This window comes from Scyliorhinus torazame, chromosome 18 (assembly GCF_047496885.1).
Source record: "Scyliorhinus torazame isolate Kashiwa2021f chromosome 18, sScyTor2.1, whole genome shotgun sequence".
Taxonomy (NCBI): Eukaryota; Metazoa; Chordata; class Chondrichthyes; order Carcharhiniformes; family Scyliorhinidae; genus Scyliorhinus; species Scyliorhinus torazame.
In genome coordinates, this window is record NC_092724.1 from 707,903 (window position 1) to 730,101 (window position 22,199).

A 22,199-nucleotide genomic window follows, 5' to 3' on the forward strand; every position below is an offset into this window, starting at 1 on the left:
TAAGTGTGTTCAACTTGCATCTTTACCAGTGACCATGTCAACGTTTACAGGTGGGGGAGGTCCTGTCATTTCAATTTGTTCACTGGGTTTGGGTGTTCTGACCCTTACTCTGTAAAGGCCAAAAGGTGTGGCTCGAGAGTGACAGGTTGTCCCCCCATTACTGACATCCCCTGCTCCCCTGCCCCTGCTGACCCCCCCCCCCCCCCCCCGAAACATGTCGCAGATTGGTTCCAGTGCTGGAATAATGACCCGAGCCCCACCTCGAGGCGTACCTATGCTGACCCTACGTGAGTGCAGCTCCAATGGTGAAGTCCCTTTTCCTGACTCCATCCATTTTGACACTGTAAGGGGCTTCAGACCAACAAGGACCATTCCAGAAACTTTGACACAAGGTCAGGACAAAATATATCCGGGTTCTAGTAGACCCCTGTGGTAGTTACATTCGTCTGCAGGAATGTCTGCAGATTTTGGGGGACTGAAAATTATTCAAGTTGCAATTAAATCGAATAAAGCCACTTACTAAATTCTTATAAAGCTATTGCCCATTACCATTCATATATCATTTGAAAATAAGTGCCCTGGAGGGGTGGTGGAATTTAAGCCCTTCCTCATCGTGGAATTTAATCAGGCAGGAGGAAGGCACTCCCTCCCCAGGCCCTTGATCATGGGGAAGGCCCATTGCTGTCCAATAAAAATTTGATTGGTACTTAATTCAGAGGGTCTTCTCAAAGGGAAATAATGCAGGGTTCTCACTGGGGGGGGGGGGGGGGGGGGGGGGGGGGGGGAGGAAGAAAAAAAGCCCCCATTGAATACTGTGCCATTTCAAGCCAGAGAACCCCCTGTGAAAGAGCTTTCATTAAATGATCCCAGCTAATGAAACATTTCAGTTGAAGAAGAAACTTTATATTTTTCAACATGGCGCAGGAGAAACCTTGGAGCAATTTTGTGAAAAAACCAAGCTGATCGATACCAGAATAGAATTAAATTAGACTTTTCCTATTGCTACCGAGAACAAGCCTCCCAAAAACTGTCAAGACCATTTTCCAAACTTAAGTGTTCCCCAGAGCCAAAATTATTTATTGTTTTAACTTAGCGTTAGCAAAAACAGGTTTAATGCTGATGTAATATAATAATAGTCTTTTTATTGTCACAGTAGACTTACATTAACACTGCAATGAAGTTACTGTGAAAAGCCCCTAGTTGCCACATTCCGGCGCCTGTTCGGGGAGGCTGGTACGGGAATTGAACCCGCGCTGCTGGCCTTGTTCTACATTACAAACCAGCTGTCTAGCCCACTGAGCTAAACCAGCCCTGTGTAAATAACAATGGGCATGATTTAACGGCCTCCTCGTGCCCGACTTGGTGTCTTGGCAATGCTGTTGAATCTCGGCAGTGGCCTCTCATAGAGACTTGAGATGCTTGAAACCCCTCGCGAGATTTAACAGAGTCTCGTGAGATCTCATGAACTTGATCTTGCCCTCACTGGGTGTCATCCAGATCAACATATTTAAATGAGCCATTAGCTCATTTAAATATGCGTTCACGGGATTTCCCCGGCTACCAGGACATAACAGACTTACCTGGCAGTTACCTGGCAGTCCGCGCCAGGGAGGCCCAGCCAGGGTGTCCTTTAATACTGGTTTGCACGGCTTCCGGGTGCGGCGATGACCAGCTAAGTTGCACGTTTCGGCAGCTCCCGGTGGAAAGGACTTTTGGGCTCTTAATAGGAGCCCCAACGGCAATTTTAACGGCGCAAAACACTGTGCGGTAAACCAGAAGGGAATCCCCCCTGGACACGGATGGAAAAAGGAGAGGAAAGTGGCCGGATTGCGGTGGATCCTCTAGAGCAGCGGCCAGGAAGGCAGGCACAAAGCAAGATGGCGTCGGAAGGAGGCAGTGTAATATGGGGCCCTGACCAACAAGAGTTACTGTGGCGTTGCGTGGAAGAACTTAAAAAGGAGATGAAGAAGGAGCTGCTGGCCCCGATATTACAGGCGATTGAAGGGCTAAAGGAGGAGCAAAAGACCCAGGAACAGGAGCTTCGGGTCGTGAAGGCAAAGGCTGCTGAGAATGAGGACGACATACAGGGCCTGGTGGTGAAAACGGAGATGCACGAGGCACAACACAAAAGGTGTGTGGAAAGGCTGGAGGTGCTGGAGAATGATGCAAGGAGGAAGAATTTAAGGATTCTTGGTCTTCCCGAAGGTGCAGAAGGGGCGGACGTCGGGGCATATGTGAGCACGATGCTGCACTCGTTAATGAGATCGGAGGCCCCGACGGGCCCGTTGGAGGTGGAGGGAGCCTATCGGGTTATGGCGCGAAGACCGAGGGCTGGAGAAATTCCTCGAGCCATAGTGGTGAGATTTCTCCGATATAAGGACAGAGGGATGGTCCTCAGATGGGCGAAGAAAACTCGGAGCAGTAGGTGGGAGAACGCGGTGATCCGCGTATATCAAGATTGGAGTGCGGAGGTGGCGAAAAGGAGGGCGAGCTTTAATCGGGCCAAGGCGGTGCTGCACAAAAGGAAGGTTAAATTTGGAATGCTGCAGCCGGCAAGACTGTGGGTCACACATCAAGGGAAACACCACTACTTTGAAACGGCAGAAGAGGCGTGGACATTTATTGTTGAGGAGAAACTGGAATAAGCGGGCTAGAAAAAGAACGTTTGGGACAAAGTGGTGGGGCGAATATGTGGGGTGAAGAGGGGGAAGAGATGATTTCCCAAGGTGTTAATCCTGCGACCCTGTAACTTTTCTCTCTTCCCCATGTCGTGGGGGAGGGGGGGGAGGGAGGATGAGGAGCTGGGGGCGCCGGCCATTGGGGGCAGGGCCAAATGGGAAGCGCGGGCTTTGTTCCCGTGCTAAGGTAATCATGGCGGGAACAGGGAAGCAGGAAGGAGGGGGCCTCGCACAGTGGGAATCGAGGTCACGGGGGGAAGCCGAGGTCGGCCAGAGTTTGCTGACTTCTGGGAGCAACATGGGGGTGCAATTACGCTAGTGAGGGATCTAGCGGGGGGGGGGTGTTAACTGGGTTGCTGCTGCTGGGGAGAAGGGGGAGCTGGTATGGGGTGGGGTGGTCGGGGCGGGAGGGCGCCGTTGGGGGGAGATACGGCTACGTGGGAACCGGGTGAGGAGCTGGATTGAAAAAGGAGATGGCTAGTCGACAAGGGTGGGGGGGTAAAGAGCCCCCCAACCCGGTTGATCACGAGGCATGTGAGAGGGCTGAACGGGCCGATTAAGAGGGCACGGGTACTCGCACACCTAAAGAAACTTAAGGCAGATGTGGTTATGCTGCAGGAGACGCATCTGAAACTGATAGACCAGGTCAGACTACGCAAAGGATGGGTGGGGCAGGTGTTTCATTCGGGGCTAGGCGCAAAAAACAGGGGGGTGGGTATACTAGTGGGGAAGCGGGTAATGTTTGAGGCAAAGACCATAGTGGCGGATAGTGGGGGCAGATACGTGATGGTGAGTGGCAAATTGCAAGGGGAGGCGGTGGTATTGGTGAACGTGTATGCCCCGAACTGGGATGATGCCAACTTTATGAGGCGTATGTTAGGACGTATCCCGGACCTAGAAGTGGGGAAGTTGGTAATGGGTGGAGATTTTAATACGGTGCTGGACCCAGGGCTGGACAGATCGAGGTCCAGGACCGGAAGGAGGCCGGCTGCAGCTAGGGTGCTTAAGGACTTTATGGAGCAGATGGGAGGAGTAGACCCCTGGAGATTTAGGAGACCTAGGAGTAAGGAGTTTTCGTTTTTCTCCTATGTCCATAAAGTTTATTCACGGATAGACTTTTTTGTTTTGGGAAGGGCACTGATCCCAAAGGTGATGGGGACGGAGTACACGGCTATAGCTATTTCGGATCACGCTCCACATTGGGTGGACCTGGAGATAGGGGAGGAAAAAGGACAGCGTCCACCCTGGAGAATGGACATGGGATTATTGGCAGATGAGGGGGGGTGTTTAAGGGTGAGGAGGTGTATTGAAAGGTACTTGGAACTTAATGATAATGGGGAGGTTCAGGTGGGAGTGGTCTGGGAGGCGCTGAAGGCAGTGGTTAGAGGGGAGCTGATATCTATTAGGGCACATAAAGGAAAGCAGGAGGGTAGGGAAAGGGAGCGGTTGTTGAAAGAACTTCTGAGATTGGACAGACAATATGCGGAGGCATCGGAGGAGGGACTGTACAGGGAAAGGCAAAGGCTACATGTAGAATTTGACTTGTTGACTACAGGCACTGCAGAGGCACAATGGAGGAAGGCACATAGTGTACAGTACGAATATGGGGAGAAGACGAGCAGGTTGCTGGCCCACCAACTGAGGAAAAGGGGAGCTGCGAGGGAGATAGGGGGGGTGAGAGATGAGGAGGGAGAGATGGAGCGGGGAGCGGAGAGAATGAATGGAGTGTTCAAGGCATTTTATGAAAGATTATATGAAGCTCAGCCCCCGGATGGGAAGGAGAGAATGATGTGCTTTCTGGATCAGCTGGAATTTCCTAAGGTGGAGGAGCAGGTGAGGGCGGGACTGGGAGCACAGATTGAGACGGAGGAAGTAGTGAAAGGAATTAGGAGCATGCAGGCGGGGAAGGCCCCAGGACCAGACGGATTCCCAGTTGAATTCTATAGGAAATATATGGACTTGCTGGCCCCGCTACTGATGAGAACCTTTAATGAGGCGAGGGAAAGGGGACAGCTGCCCCCGACTATGTCAGAGGCAACGATATCGCTCCTCCTAAAGAAGGAAAAAGACCCGCTGCAATGCGGGTCCTATAGGCCTATTTCCCTCCTGAATGTGGACGCTAAGATTCTGGCCAAGGTAATGGCAACGAGGATAGAGGATTGTGTCCCGGGGGTGGTTCATGAGGACCAAACTGGGTTTGTGAAGGGGAGACAGCTGAATACAAATATACGGAGGCTGCTAGGGGTAATGATGATGCCCCCACCAGAGGGGGAAGCGGAGATAGTGGTGGTGATGGATGCCGAGAAAGCATTTGATAGAGTGGAGTGGGATTATTTGTGGGAGGTGTTGAGGAGATTTGGCTTTGGAGAGGGGTATGTTAGATGGGTGCAGCTGTTGCATAGGGCCCCGATGGCGAGCGTGGTCACGAATGGACGGGGGTCTGATTATTTTCGGCTCCATAGAGGGACGAGGCAGGGATGTCCTCTGTCCCCGTTATTGTTTGCACTGGCGATTGAGCCCCTGGCCATAGCATTGAGGGGTTCCAGGAAGTGGAGGGGAGTATTCAGGGGAGGAGAAGAACACCGGGTATCTCTGTATGCGGACGATTTGTTGCTATATGTGGCGGACCCGGCGGAGGGGATGCCAGAGATAATGCGGATACTTGGGGAGTTTGGGGATTTTTCAGGGTATAAATTGAACATGGGGAAAAGTGAGTTGTTTGTGGTGCATCCAGGGGAGCAGAGCAGAGAAATAGAGGATTTACCGTTGAGGAAGGTAACAAGGGACTTTCGGTACTTGGGGATCCAGATAGCCAAGAATTGGGGTACATTACACAGGCTTAATTTAACGCGGTTGGTGGAACAGATGGAGGAGGACTTTAAGAGATGGGACATGGTGTCCCTGTCACTGGCAGGTAGGGTGCAGGCGGTTAAAATGGTGGTCCTCCCGAGATTTCTTTTTGTGTTTCAGTGCCCCCCGGTGGTGGTCACGAAGGCTTTTTTCAAAAGAATCGAGAACAGTATTATGAGTTTTGTGTGGTCCGGGAAGACCCCGCGAGTGAGGAGGGGATTTTTGCAGCGTAGTAGGGACAGGGGGGGGCTGGCACTACCGAGCCTAAGTGAGATATTTCAATGGTGTGTAAGTGGATGGGAGAAGAGGAGGGAGCGGCGTGGAAGAGATTGGAGAGGGCGTCCTGCAGGGGGACTAGCCTACAAGCCATGGTGATGGCGCCGTTGCCGTTCTCACCGAAGAAATACACCACAAGCCCGGTGGTGGTGGCTACATTGAAAATTTGGGGGCAGTGGAGACGGCATAGGGGAAAGACGGGAGCCTCGGTGCGGTCTCCGATAAGAAATAACCATAGGTTTGTTCCGGGGAGAATGGATGGGGGATTTGGAGCATGGCAAAGAGCAGAGGTAGCACAATTGAGAGATCTGTTCGTAGATGGGACGTTTGCGAGTCTGGGAGCGCTGACGGAAAAATATGGGTTGCCCCAAGGGAATGCATTTCAGTATATACAACTGAGGGCTTTTGCGAGGCAACAGGTGAGGGAATTCCAGCAGCTCCCGACGCAGGAGGTGCAGGATAGAGTGATCTCAGAGACATGGGTGGGGGATGGTAAGGTGTCGGACATATATAGGGAAATGAGGGACGAGGGGGAGATCATGGTAGATGAGCTGAAAGGGAAATGGGAAGAAGAGCTGGGGGAGGAGATTGAGGAGGGGCTGTGGGCTGATGCCCTACGTAGGGTAAACTCATCGTCCTTGTGTGCCAGGCTAAGCCTGATTCAATTTAAGGTGTTACACAGGGCGCATATGATTGGAGCACGGGTCAGTAAATTTTTTGGGGTAGAGGATAGGTGTGCGAGATGCTCGAGAAGCCCAGCGAATCACACCCACATGTTCTGGTCATGCCCGGCACTGCAGGGGTTTTGGGTGGGGGTGGCAAAGGTGCTTTCGAAGGTGGTGGGGGTCCAGGTCGAACCAAGCTGGGGGTTGGCTATATTTGGGGTTGCACAAGAGCCGGGAGTGCAGGAGGCGAGAGAGGCCGATGTTTTGGCCTTTGCGTCCCTAGTAGCCCGGCGCAGGATATTGTTAATGTGGAAGGAAGCCAAACCCCCGGGTGTGGAGACCTGGATAAACGACATGGCAGGGTTTATAAAGTTAGAACGGATCAAGTTCGTATTAAGGGGTTCGGCTCAAGGGTTCACCAGGCGGTGGCAACCGTTCGTCGACTACCTCACAGAAAGATAGAGGGAATGGAAAAGAAGAAGACAGCAGCAGCAACCGGGGGGGGGGGGGGGGGGGGGGGGGGCGGGGGGGGGAGAAATCGGACGGACTCTCAGGGATGTTATTGTATATGTATAGGCACTTGTTTTAGGTAATGTATATTGGACTGTTGGACTGTATCTTTGGAGAGTATTTATTTTTGACAAGGCAGTTGCCATTTAGTTTGGTTCTTGTTTCTGTTCATATATTATTTATTTATTTGTTTAAAACTGGCCACTGTTATTTATATTGCTTTATTGTTGTTTAAAAGAAACATTACGTACTGTTATGTTTGGCCAAAAAATCATGAATAAAATATATTTTTTAAAAATTAAAAAAAATGCTGGTTTGCACAAATGTGGACCAGTCGTAATGGCATCTGGGAAGGTCTCCTAGGCCTTTGGAGACCCTTCGGTGGTCGGGAACAGGGTAGGGTGGCACCCCAGCATGGCACCCAGGCACTGCCAGGGATCGGGCCCGAGCTTACCAGTGAGGGGCTGTTCCCAGGAACCTCCCCAATGTTAGGGGATGAGGGAAGGCGCAATGGAGAAACCGATCGGGGCAGCCAGACAAAATGGCGCCCGATCTGCTAGGAGCCTTTCCTGAAAGGCTCACCAGCCAGGGAAATGTGGCCTTGATGGAGAGAAACTCCCGAGGCCAAAGAAAAAGTAGCTAGCGGGGTGGGGCGGGGGGGTCTCAGTGCTGAACCCCCGAGAAACATCCCGCTAAACACGCCCAAAACCGGACATCTTTTTTTTTTCCTGGTTAAATTGAGCCCAATGTCTTGTTCCACAAGTTAATGAATGTGTGTTCCTACACCGAGTGCATTTGTGAGGTTCTTTGAAGTTATTATATTAATGAGTCATTTATTGTATGTATTAAAATTCATTATATGATCTTTGATGTTCCATCTGTCATATACCTTCTTTGAGAAGGTGACTGAACAGGTAGACGAGGGTAGAGCAGTTGATGTGGTGTATATGGATTTCAGTAAAGCGTTTGATAAGGTTCCCCACGGTAGGCTATTGCAGAAAATTCAGAGGCTGGGGATTGGGGGAGATTTAGAGATGTGGATCAGAAATTGGCTAGCTGAAAGAAGACAGAGGGTGGTGGTTGATGGGAAATGTTCAGAATGGAGTTAAGTTACAAGTGGAGTACCACAAGGATCTGTTCTGGGGCCGTTGCTGTTTGTCATTTTTATCAATGACCTAGAGGAAGGCGCAGAAGGGTGGGTGAGTAAATTTGCAGACGATACTAAAGTCGGTGGTGTTGTCGACAGTGTGGAAGGATGTAGCAGGTTACAGAGGGATATAGATAAGCTGCAGAGCTGGGCTGAGAGGTGGCAAATGGAGTTTAATGTAGAGAAGTGTGAGGTGATTCACTTTGGAAGGAATAACAGGAATGCGGAATATTTGGCTAATGGTAAAGTTCTTGGAAGTGTGGATGAGCAGAGGGATCTAGGTGTCCATGTACATAGATCCCTGAAAGTTGCCACCCAGGTTGATAGGGTTGTGAAGAAGGCCTATGGAGTGTTGGCCTTTATTGGTAGAGGGATTGAGTTCCGGAGTCAGGAGGTCATGTTGCAGCTGTACAAAACTCTGGTACGGCCGCATTTGGAGTATTGCGTACAGTTCTGGTCACCGCATTATAGGAAGGACGTGGAGGCTTTGGAGCGGGTGCAGAGGAGATTTACCAGGATGTTGCCTGGTATGGAGGGAAAATCTTATGAGGAAAGGCTGATGGACTTGAGGTTGTTTTCGTTGGAGAGAAGAAGGTTAAGAGGAGACTTAATAGAGGCATACAAAATGATCAGGGGGTTAGATAGGGTGGACAGTGAGAGCCTTCTCCCGCGGATGGAAATGGCTGGCACGAGGGGACATAGCTTTAAACTGAGGGGTAATAGATATAGGACAGAGGTCAGAGGTAGGTTCTTTACGCAAAGAGTAGTGAGGCCGTGGAATGCCCTACCTGCTACAGTAGTGAACTCGCCAACATTGAGGGCATTTAAAAGTTTATTGGATAAACATATGGATGATAATGGCATAGTGTAGGTTAGATGGCTTGTGTTTCGGTGCAACATTGTGGGCCGAAGGGCCTGTACTGCGCTGTATCGTTCTATGTTCTATATACAAATTAGCAAAAAATTCAACCCTTCGAAACTCGGGCAAGGGTTCCATCTCCCAACAGGACCTTTCGTTAGACAAGACTCCGTGGGCAGAATTCTCCCAAGGCCTCACCGCAGTTTTGATGGCAGACATGTTGGGAGAATATGATGGGAGGCCCAGAAATCGTTTCCTGTTGGTATGAATTTACGGGAGCATCTTCTGCTGGAACCCTGCAGAGGCCAGAATGAATCTCATTTGCAGCCTGCAAATCGGTGCAAATAAAGACCATCTCCCAGCCCCAGCTCTTGGAGATCCACCTTCTTTCTTCAACAGTGGGCCAGCGATGTTGGACACCTTTTCAAGATGAAGCCCGGATAGGACAGCGGACTGTTCCCCATCAGGACTGCTCCTGCCCCATCAGGACTGCTCCTGCCCCATCAGGACTGCTCCTGCCCCATCAGGACTGCTCCTGCCCCATCAGGGCTGCTCCTGCCCCATCAGGACTGCTCCTGCACCATCAGGGCTGCTCCTGCCCCATCAGGACTGCTCCTGCCCCATCAGGGCTGCTCCTGCCCCATCAGGGCTGCTCCTGCACCATCAGGACTGCTCCTGCACCATCAGGACTGCTCCTGCACCATCAGGGCTGCTCCTGCCCCATCAGGGCTGCTCCTGCCCCATCAGGACTGCTCCTGCACCATCAGGGCTGCTCCTGCACCATCAGGACTGCTCCTGCACCATCAGGGCTGCTCCTGCACCATCAGGGCTGCTCCTGCACCATCAGGACTGCTCCTGCACCATCAGGACTGCTCCTGCACCATCAGGGCTGCTCCTGCACCATCAGGGTTGCTCCTGCACCATCAGGGCTGCTTCGCCACAGAGTTTGATGCAAAACCCCCAGATGCATAATTAATGAGGCCGGAGCTGGAAGAGTTGCTGTGTTTTCCTGCCAGCTTCCGCAGCGGGAAACACTCAACATTCCCGCTCCCACCATGGCACTTAGTCTCGAAATGGGAGAATTCCGCCCCTGCTGTACCCGCCCAACTAAACCACTGCGTTCGTTACCAAACCAAAATTCTCAGTTGCTAAGAACACATTGTTGCCGACGGCTGCGTTTTGTTGTGTTTTTTATTCTCCTCCAAACATTCAGTCAGCGTAGTTATTTTGCAAAACGTGAATTCGGGGTTTGTGCTCCAAAATGCTTAATCAAATCTTTAGCAAGTTGGAATTAATCTGCCTTGTTATATAACTAACAAGTTTCAGTTTAGACAAAGTATCCTAGAGGAGATTATTGGGCTTTATTAACCATCAATATCCTTCATATTTCCCATTCTAATTGGTAACATCACATCATTCCCTGGAATGGGGACAACACAACACGGGGTCCTGATCAGTTAGTGCCATGTTACACCTTCCAGCTCAGGGACACAGGACTAAATTCAGCCTGAACTGATGGAAGGCAAATACTCTGGCTGCCACCTTCAAGCCAAATCACGGAATATATTTCTGAAAGAAATAGATAGATGTCTAGACTATAAAGTGTCAAAGGTTCTGGGAAGAACACGGGAGTGTGGTGTTGAGATAAAGGATCAGCCACGGTCATATTGAATGGTGGAGCAGACTAGAAGGGCTGAAGGGCCTCCCCTTGTTCCTATTTTTCATGTTTCATGTGTTCTACATTCAATCGGTTCAATCTCAAATCAGTTCCCATGGAAAATGCAACTCCATTGCACAAAACCCCTCACATTCTGCAGCCTCGAGTGCAAAAAGACGGCTGCTGTGGAAATGTGAAGTATCAGTTTAAATAGTAGGTGATTTTCAGGAGATTGGTTAGCTCAGCATAGAATGAGTGCCTGCAATAGTCCATGCCATAGTGTATAAAAACACGCAATATGCCAATAGCCAACTAGAAATTGGCCAAATAAAAACCTTGATTTAGCTCATTCAATCCAGGAGAAATTTTGTTCTGACTTTTGTTGCTGTGTCTATTGTAGCTGTAACAGGAAAGCATTCGGCATCGCAATGCTAAACAAAAAAACAACAGTGGCTTCAGTGGGCAGATCCCAGTGGTAGGTACTTAATGGACAGCAAACAGGTTTAACACTGCAACTTGTAATCCATTCCTCTGGAACTCCCTAATGGCAGATTGGGTGATATGCCACATGAAGTGGCACAGAGGCACACAGATCAGGACTGAAATGGTTGAATGCCCAATCCGTGTTGAGTTAGCCAGTCCTAAAGCAACAGACAGACAGTGAGGATGTTCCAATTGGCTTCAGTCCCCCCCCCCCCCCCCCCCTGTCCCCCCCACTCTGTTCCAGCTTGTCCAATGACCTCTTTTGGAAGTGCAAAAGTATCAGATGTGGTCAGGATTGAGTTTCTCTACGATAGATCCCACTGTTGAACAATCTGATTCATAACGATTGTCTAGATCGACAAATAAAGAGCAGGAACTCGGGTAAGGTCCCAGAAACAAGATGGTAATCTTGTACAAACCTTGAGAGAATGAAGATGGGGGGAAAGAAATAATTCCTTTAATAGATAAATGTTATGACGAACTTGGTTATTACAAATTTTCTATCCTGGTACAATCTACAACAGTGTCGGAAGAAAGCTAACTTTCATTGCTGAATAAACTGCCTAATTTATCTTATCCACTCCTCTTCTTCAAAACTATTTCAAGCTTGAAATAACCTTTAATGTGATTTCAGAAAATAGCCCCAGGTGTAACAGAACTGATAAGAAGCACCTCCAAAACACAAACACTTGTTGCAAGGCCTTGCCTGTGCGGAGTACCAGCATAATTCACTGACAGGTGAAACAGCTAACCACAACCATCACTAAAAGCTTCATGAACAGCAGAGCCAGCCAAATAAACAGATCTTGAAACAAAACAAGTACAAAAATATTTTCCCTTTTAAAATGTACACAGTTTCGTGAATTTTCTGCCCATGTTATAGTCTGTGGCAAGATCTACCAAGAAATCGGAATGACACAAAGACATAAAGGTACCTTTTTAAATTCAGTCATTATGTTAACCACATGGTCAGACATGACACTTCTAAAGAGTAAACTTGTATCGCACCAGGGTCATTACTCATTTTCATGATTAAAATGTACAATTTTCCAGTTTTGGTCCCCTCTTTGATCTATAGATCCAGTAAACCATGTCCAATTTTTACACTGTTTCTCACACTATTACTTTGCCAGTACATTGAAAACCTAAGCAATAAACACACAAAAAAACAATTACAAATTAATACAAAAAAGTAGACTTATGCAAGGACATCTTCTATTGCTCAAATGCTGCCATATCAAGATTTGAGTGTTTCCTATTTATTTAATTTGATCACCTTCCTTGATGTGTTCAACCACAGTATAGTTACAAAAGGTCTACCGTGGTGAGCAGCACTTCCTTTAATTTAACAATAAGCAGCAGTTATGCACATTTATTTACAGGCTAAGTTGATGAACCACAGTTATGCGGTGTGCTAGATTTCTTATACAACTATTTGAAGCGATTTTGCCATAATTTATTTGACAATTTGAACAGAGGCTCTCACCTCTTGGTTTGAATCCAAACTGAGTGAAGCAATGATCATCAGCATTCTCTGTTGGCTGCAAAGATCACTTGAGAAAGGAGTCTGTGGACAGCATTAACACAGTATCTACAAGTGCCCTAAATTGACCACGGTTTTGCCAACTTACATAACAGGACCCGAGGATCACTAATGCAGGAAGTGGGGTTTTAATTTGTAGCTGGCTATGTGAAGAGATCATGATTAAATAAACCAGTATTGATAGCCCCAACTCCAGCAAGCTCAGAAATTCGCTCAATTATTGCAGAAAATTCAAATGACTTTGTACTAACTGGCAGAGCTCAAATCATGTTGACACAGTGCTTTCTGAATATGTGTAAGTAAAGGAAGGAAAGGGCATCTCAAAATGCCTTATAACCAATTCAATATTTTTGAAGTGTAGTTACTTCTGTAACAGCGAAAGAAGGCACAGCAAGGAGCGACAATGGGCAATGAGGGCTGGAATTTTCCACCCGATTCTCTGGCCCCCACTGACACACACCTCTGTCCCGGATTTGCTGACAGCGAGGGGTACATTCAACAGGAAACCCTGTTGACACTGGTGGGACCAAACGATCCGCCATCAGCCAATGGCAGGCCACCTCCACTGCAACGTGTGTTGTGCAGAAAATCCCACCCGAGATATATGATTGAATAATTGGTTTTAGTGATGATGATTGAGGAGTAAATACTGGTCAAGGCACGGGGTGATTTCCCCAGCTCATCTTCAAATTGTGCCATGGGATTCCCAATGTTCCTCTGACATCATATCTGAAAGATGGAAGCTTCTACAGTATAGCACTCTCTCAGTGCTGCACTATTGCGTTAGCACGGGTTTCCGGAGCAGATCTTTAAAAAACTGATCCAGATGCGATTGCTAACAACGAGGCAACATTGTGGTTAGCTGTTGGTCACAAAATAAAAACTGCTCCTCTTTTCTTGGTGCTAATGTTTCCTTATGGATTCCAATGGAATTAGTGGCAGACTGGTAATTGGGGCAGCTTGTGAACAGGAAGAGGTTATTTAGCTCAACGCGTCCATTACATTTTGTTGACTTTCCATCTTGTTTTCCTGGTTTCAATCTGCTCATTCTTCACAAAATATGTCTCTCAACCCTATTTGTTATTTATTAGAGTGGGTAAATTTGTTATTTTCTGACAAAGTTAGAATGTAACTTTCTCAGTCAGTGTAGCTTTCATTTCTAACCTGTGAATCATTCAAGCTGTACTCCTCTCAATGGCTGCAATATTTCCTATGATGTGACGGTCAGTACTTCACAGAGCATTAACCAGTGTCAAGCTTTAAGGCCCAATATGCCTTTGAAGACCCTTGGGATGTTTTAGGACATTCAGACTCACTAGATGTATTAATAACTTTCAAATTGGTTTTCGGTCCTTTAGGGATGAAACTCAATGCATCGAATTAAGTTGATGTGGCTCCCAAACTTATTTCCTGCTTCAACATGCTTCATATATTTCCAGACAAGATATTTACTTCCTTTTCTTAAAAGGCATTATTTTTATGATTTACATATTTGAAAATTCCCTTGATGTCATCCTTGGCTCACTTGTGTATCTGAGTCATTCACTCCAGAAACACATGTTTGAAACATCAGTGCAATTGACGCACTGCAGGACTGTTAGCTTCACCATTTTCAGACAAGATGTTAAAACGAGGCCCTTTCTGCCCCCTCTCGGGGCGATGTAAAAGATCCTATGGCACTATTTACTAAAAATAGGAGAGTTCCTCCAGCTATCCTGGACAACCTTTACCCCTAAACCAACATCATGAATCTGGTCTTCGTGAGAACCTTCTCCATGCTAAATTGGCTGCCATACATTTCATACTGTAAATGCACTTCAAAAGTCATCAATTGGCTGTAAAATGCTTTGGGATGTCATAGAATTTACAGTGTAGAAGGAGGCCATTCGGCCCATCGAGTCTGCACCGGCCCTTGGAAAGAGCACCCTACTTAAGCTTAAGCCCACGCCTCCACCCTATCCCCGTACCCCAGTAACCCCACCTAACCTTTGGACACTAAGGGGCAATTTAGCATGACCAATCCACCTAACCTGCACATCTTTGGACTGTGGGAGGAAACCGGAGCACCCGGAGGAAACCCACGCAGACATGGGGAGAACGTGCAGACTCCACACCGAGTCACCCGAGGCTGGAATTGAACCCGGGACCCTGGAGCTGTGAGGCAACAGTGCTAACCACTGTGCCATCCCTAATGTTGTGCAGAGCACAAGTACAGTAAAGCATGTTCCTTCTTTCAAAAAACTCAAGAGGCTTCAGCAACTCAGAAATTATTTCTTTTTGTTCCGCTATTGAAAAAAGAATTTTAATTGTTTATTTTATTCCAACAATCTTTGTCCTGTCCTAGATCGTTGTCCTAATTTTACAACAAACTTCCATTAGCATCAAACTTGAACCATGAAATGTAGGAAAGAAAGTTATTAAATATGAAGAATGGATGGAAAGAAAAATCAAGCTCTGTAATTTTCAATTTGCACTTGTTTATGTGGAGGTTTAGCTCTAATCTCCAGGGGCAGGCAGTCCCCAAACCATTGAAGAATGGCATGCAAGCCCACAGTGCTGACTGCTCAAGTGAATCAAGGCAAGTCTGTGCGGCAAATTAATTTCTCCTTCTATTTAAGTTTTTTTTCTCCTCTATTCTCATCATGTGACTTCCGGTTGCGGCTATGCGGAGCCAAGTCGCACCTTCGGCAGCTCCCGCAAAAAACTTACTTTTGGGCTCTTTTCAGGGCCCCCAACAGCATTTTGTTCGACGCTTCCCGCTGTGGGAAGGAGAGTACAAGATATGGCTTTTACCAGGAGCGGGACGACTAAAATGGTGGTGGTGGACCCGAAGAAGGTGCGAGGGAAGAACAAAACGGCGGCGGGTGGGGACCAGGCAGCGTGGATGCAGTGAGCGCAGGAGCAACAGGAGATGATCCAGCGCTGCTTTAGGGAGATCAAAGCGGAAATGCTTGAGACGATGAAGGCTTCTATCGATAAGCTGCTGGAGACACAGACGGCCCAGGGGGTGGCGATCCGCGAGGCTCGACAAAAGATCTCCGACAACGAGGCAGAGATCTTAGGCCTGGCGGTAAAGGTGGAGGCGCACGAGGCGCTCCACAAGAAATGGCAGGAGCGGTTCGAGGAGATGGAGAATCGGTCGAGGCGGAAGAATCTGCGGATTCTGGGCCTCCCGGAGGGGCTGGAGGGGCCGGACGTGGGGGCCTATGTGGTCACCATGTTGAACTCGCTGATGGGAGCGGGGTCCTTCCAGGGGCCCCTGGAGCTGGAAGGGGCCCATAGAGTGCTGGCGAGGAGGCCCAAGGCTAACGAGCCTCCGCGGGCGGTGCTGGTGAGGTTCCATCGGTTCGTCGATCGGGAGTGTGTGCTCAGGTGGGCCAAGAAAGAGAGGAGCAGTAGGTGGGAGAATGCGGAGGTTTGAATATACCAGGACTGGAGTGCGGAGGTGGCGAAGAGGAGGGCCGGGTACAATCGAGCGAAGGCGGTGCTGCACAGGAAGGGGGTGAAGTTTGGCATGTTGCAGCCGGCGCGACTGTGGGTCACCTACAAGGACCAGCACCATTATTTTGAGTCTCCGGAGGAGGCGTGGGCCTTTGTTCAGGCCGAGAGGCTGGACACAAACTGAGGGTCGGGATGGGTGATTGGGGATTGCGGCTGAGATGTTACTTTTTGAGGGGGGTCCTTTGCTCTTGTTTTTTTTTTCTATCTGGTTGGGTCAGGGTGGTTAGGGCGGGTTGGGCACTGTTTTGGTTGGGTTGGGCAGGGGGGCTCTTGGAGGGGGGTAAGCAAATGGAACAGGGGTGGATGGCCGGCAGTGTGATGGGGCCCCGCGGGGGAGGGGGAGGCCTGAGTCGGGGGTGAGGGGACTGGGCCTGTAAAAGGAGCTGCGTCAGAGGTGGCGGGGCTGGGTAGGTGGTAAGCGCTGGCTTTTTCCCGCGCTGAAGACTGGAGGGGGCGGGGCAGTGAGGGTTGTTTCCCGCGCTTGGGATGGAAGGGGGAGGTGGAGAGCCTGCAGATGGGGAATGGAAGAGGAGGGTGTGTCACACAATGGGAGGAGTCGAAGGAGAGGCGGGAGTGGCCAGGGTCAGCAGGAGTCAGCTGACTTGCGTGCCGTGTTGGGTGTTCCGACACACAAACGAACCAACACGGTTGTAGATGGTACAACTGTTTTATTATTCTGTACAATAATAACTATTAACTTCTGGCTGTGGTTCGTGCTTCACCAGCTAACCTGTGGACCCAGCCCTATCACTATCTTAGTGAGGCACTCAGCACATGGTGTATGTCTGAGTGACACGCTGTGAGCTCTGTGCTCTGAGCTATCTCCTGGTAGAATGAGCGGGAACTGTGGTGTTCCCTGTTTTACAGTGCGTGTGCTCTCACTGGTGATTGGCTGCGATGTTGTGTGTGTGTTGGTTGGTCCGTCGACCTGTCCATCAGTGTGTGTGTGATTGCACCATGATACGCTGATGTGGATATCATAACATCCCCCTTTTCACAAGGATATGTGCCTACATGCTAATAAATATTGGTGTGTACGGAGTGCGGCTGAATATGTGTGTGCAATATTTACAACATGTACATGAGGCTAAACTATATACAGAGGAAGGTGTCAGGTGTAACAGAGCAACGAGGTTGTACCACAAACAAAACAAGTGCAATCATCAAATATCGAAACAGAACTCCTGGAACGACAAGAAAGAAACACGTTAACAGTCTGTAAAACAAGTCAGTGAGTCCAATGTGGAAACAGGCTCATAAGTTCAGTCTAATAGGTGGGCAACAAATTCGGGTTGACCGCCTCAAGGGTGGGTCAGGACCCTTGGAGACTTGCAAGGCCGGGGGCTAGGGAATTCTCATTCTTCTCACATGTCCATAAGGCTTACTCCCGGATCGACTTTTTTATTTTGAGCAGGGCGCTGATAGCGAGAGTAGAGGATACTGAGTACTCGACAATTGCTCTATTCTCATCATTATTGCCCAGGTTGGGAGGCTGGTCAGCTAACCTAATCCTAGGGTTTGTAGTGATATGTATATAGGCACGTCAATGAAGTGTTAATTATTACATCTCTGGGTTATGGGGATAGGGTGGAGGTGTTGACCTTGGGTAGGGTGCTCTTTCCAAGAGCCGGTGCAGACTCGATGGGCCGAATGGCCTCCTTCTGCACTGTAAATTCTATGATAATCTCAGTGTAACTCAAACACTAGAGGACACTACCATATCTCTGTATATAAATCAGACCTCAGGGAATGCTGGGTAGTTAGTGAAGAGTTAGCAGAAGGGGTAGGATTGGTCACAGCACGAGGGGTAGTTTAGGTTAGAGAGAGTTAACACGAGGACATCATTTGTAATTACTAGGTTATAGATTACTGCTAGACGGATTCTTTTTTTTTTTTAATTTAGAGTACCCAATTCATTTTTTCCAATTAAGGGGTAATTTAGCGTGGCCAATCCACCTACCCTGCACATCTTTGGGTTGTGGGGGTGAAACTCACGCAGACACGGGGAGAATGTGCAAACTCCACACGGACAGTGACCCAGGGCCGGGATCGAACTGCTAGTCAAACTCAATCTTACTTTATTATTAGTTATAGCGCAGTATTGTGTGCGAACTTTATTTAATTAATCGTTATCCAATAAATTAGTTTTGATTCAATCTAAAGGTTGGTGGTTTCTTTGTCACAACTCAACGGATCATTCTGGATCAAAAGGCAAAGAACAACAACATATCACCACCAAGGGTAATATAAGAGGGTTATGCCAGCGAGGTTCTTGAATCAATTGCCAGATAGGAAGAGCTGCATCTACGTGGTGTCTTTCACAATCCCAGGACGTGACAAAGTGCTTTACAACCAATTCATTATTTTTTGGTGTAATCACTGCTGCAATATGTTAAAGACACTGAGGGTATATACAAGAATTACCCAGTGACTCTAAATGTCAATAAATATCTTTTACAACTCCGGGGAACGTGGATCTGCGTTGTGTTATACCTCCATAAATTGGAGCTCAGGAACTGTGGAGAATAAATACTCAACAAGTGCTGCGATGAACATCACTCCATCATTCTGCAGAGTGCTGGACGGCAGTAAAGGGGCTGCCTTTGTAATTCTCTACGTAAACGAGCGTCCAACACTTGCTGCTTTGTTACGCGAGAGATCAGACAAGTCGATTGTGAGTTAGAAAGGAAACCAGAGAGATTAGGGGCGAGATTCTCCGACCCGGGGCTGGCGTGAATCCCGCCCCCGCCGGTTGCCGAAGTCTCCGGCACCAGAGATTGCCAGAATCCCGCCCCCCCCGCTTGATTCTCCGGCCCGGATGGGCCGAAGTCCCGCCGCTAAAATGCCTGTCCCGCCGGCGTAAATTAAACCACCTACCTTACCGGCGGGACAAGGCGGCGCGGGCGGGCTCCGAGGTCCTGGGGGGGGGCGTGGGGCAATCTGGCCCCGGGAGTTGCCCCCACAGTGGCCTGGCCCGCGCTCGGGGCCCACCGATCCGCGGGCGGGCCTGTGCCGCGGGGGCACTCTTTTCCTTCCGCCTTCGCCACGGGCTCCACCATGGCGGAGGCGGAAGAGACTCCCTCCACTGTGCATGCGCGGGGATGCCGTCAGCGACCGCTAACGCTCCCGCGCATGCGACGCCCGGAGATGTCATTTCCGCGCCAGCTGGCGGGGCACCAAAGGCCTTTTCCGCCAGCTGGCGGGGTGGAAATTCGTCCGCCGTCAGCCTAGCCCCTCAATGTTGGGGCTCGGCCCCCAAAGATGCGGAGCATTCCGCACCTTTGGGGCAGCGCGATGCCCGTCTGATTTGCGCCGTTTTGGGCGCCAGTCGGCGGACATCGCGCCGTTTCCGGTGAATTTCGCCCATGGTCTTGCTCACTTTTTGACAACGTCTTAGGTTTCAGTAGATAACGAGGAACAGATCATCTCAGCTCCCTCCTTATATAGGAGAATGGAGGGGAAAAATCTATCATAAAATACAGATTTTTTAAAAACAAAGATGAAAAGCATCAAGGCTCTTTAATCATTTGGTGGAAATAAAGCATAATTTGATGTAGATGATACAGCAAATAGACATCATGGTTTGATCTCTAATCAGTGCTGAGGTTTCTTTTAGAGTAATCACTCAGGCAATTCATTACATTAAAGACACAATCTAAATAGAACTTATTGACTCGGGATATTGAGGCCATGGTCAAAAGGAAGAACGAGGCATATGACATGCATAGGCAGCTGGGATCAAGTGGATCCCTTGAAGAGTATAGGGCTTGTCGGAGTAGAGTTAAGAGAGAAATCAGGAGGGCAAAAAGGGGACATGAGATTGTCTTGGCAGATACGGCAAAGGAAAATCAAAGAGCTTTCACCGGTACATAAAGGCTAAAAGAGTAACGAGGGAAAGGGTAGGGCCTCTTCAGGATAAACAAGGTCATCTAGGTGTGGATCCACAAGGAGTGGGAGAGGTCCCAAATAAATATTTCTCGTCAGTATTTACTGTTGAGAAAGGCACGAATGTTAGGGAAATTAAGGAAATAAAAAGTGATGTCTTGAGGAATGTACATATTACAGAGAAGGAGGTGCTGGAGGTATTAAAGCGAATCAAGATAGACAAATCCCCGGGACCTGATAAAACGTACCCCAGGACGTTGTGGGAGGCCAGGGAGGAAATTGCCGGCCCCCTAGCTGAGATATTTGAATCATCGACAGCCACAGGAGAGGTGCCTGAAGATTGGAGGTAGCAAATGTTGTGCCCTTGTTTAAGAAGGGATGTAGGGATAAGCCTGGGAACTACCGACCAGTGAGTCTTACTTCTATAGTGGGTAAATTGTTGGAAGGTATTCTGAGGGACAGGATCTACAGGCATTTAGACAGGCAAGGGCTAATTAGGGAAAGTCAGCATGGCTTTGTAAGGGGAAAGTCAAGTCTCTTGAATTTGATTGAGTTTTTTGAAGGGGTTACCAGGAAGGTAAATGAGGGCAGTGCAGTCGCCGTTGTCTACATGGACTTTAGCAAGGCCTTTGACAAGGTACCGCATGGTAGGTTGTTGCAAAAGGTTAAATCTCACGGAATCCAGGGTGAAGTCGCCAATTGGATACAGAACTGGCCTGGCGACCGAAGCCAAAGGGTGGTTGTGGAGGGTTGTTTTTCAAACTGGAGGCCTGTGACCAGCGGTGTGCCTCAGGGATCGGGGCTGGGTCCACTGTTTAATTTGGATAAATGTGAGGGGATGCATTTTGGTAGATCAAATCAGGGCTGGACCTACTCAGTTAATGGTAGGGAGTTGGGGAGAGTTACAGAACAAAGAGATCTAGGGGTACCGGTTCATAGCTCCTTGAAGGTGGAGTCACAGGAGGACAGGGTGGTGAAGAAATGTCATGAGAATGTCACTTTTAAGACATGTTTGAATGCTCAAGTTACTGCAGTGATGTCAGAGTGTGGGTGGAGCTGAGCTCTGGCTCTGCTTTTTAGTTTCACTTTGAGAAAAGCTTGGGTGTGTTTGGTTTTTTTTGGTTTCGTTTTCAGTGTTGGAGCTGAAGCCAGACAAAGCAGGTGTACTGTTGATCTCTCTGTCATGAAAAGATTATCTCTTGATCATTTGGTGAATTCAGAATTATAAATGTTTTCAGTAGTGAATGTAAACCTAATGTGCTTCTGTTAAAAGGTGTTTCTTTTGTCTTCTGGATGTTATTCGGGAAGGTATTAAGGCTTACTTAGTGTTGTATTCTTTGGGGGTTGTATTTCAATTAATGGTTGCTAAGATGTTCACTGTATGTTTTAAAAAGGTTAACTTGAGTTCATAGAATAAACATTGTTTTGCTTTTAAAAATTATTTTCCATTTCTGCTGTACCACGCCTGTAGAGTGGGCCGTGGGCTCCCCATACCTCAAAAAAAGGGGGAAATTCAGTGAGAGTAAACTAGAGGACTATGAAAACGGATTGTCAGAGCTTTAACAAGTATATAACCGATTATCAGAGCTTTGGCAAGTGTATAAAAAGGAGAATAGTTGAAATAAACATTAACCCCTCAGAACCAGGAGAAATTGTCCTGGGAATTGAGGAAATGGCAGAGACTTTGAATAAATACTTCATCCCTGTTTTCACATAGTAAACACAAACTGCATACCAGAAATAGAGGGTAATCAAGGGGCTTATCAGAGTGAGGAACTTAAAATAATTATCAGCAAACTTTGAGAGAAACTTAAGGAACCTGATCACAACACCCCGTGGATTAGAAGCGGGAGCTGCAGGGACACATTTTCCAAAATTCCCTATATTCTAAATGGCCTCAGCAGATTGGAAATAAGGAAATCCAAAATAGTTTCCAAGAAAGGAGAGAGAAAAAACATAGGGAATTCAAAGGCTGGTTAGTCTGACATCAGTCTTCAGGGAAGAACTGAGAGTCTATTATTAAGGAAGTCTTAACAATGCACTTCTTAGATTCAACATGGCTTTGCAAAAGGGAAATTGTGTTTGACAAATTTAATAAAGTTTTTTTGAGGATGTAACTAGTAGGGTAGATAAAAGGGAGACAAT

The 22,199-nt window shown here is 48.2% G+C and overlaps 1 protein-coding gene across 2 annotated transcripts in view; it reads right to left on the minus strand.

Annotated features, from left to right (window-relative positions):
- The window catches only part of LOC140394884 (nuclear receptor ROR-beta-like), a 179,123-nt gene that overhangs the window by 123,692 nt on the left and 33,232 nt on the right, over positions 1-22,199 (minus strand). The window lies entirely within an intron of this gene.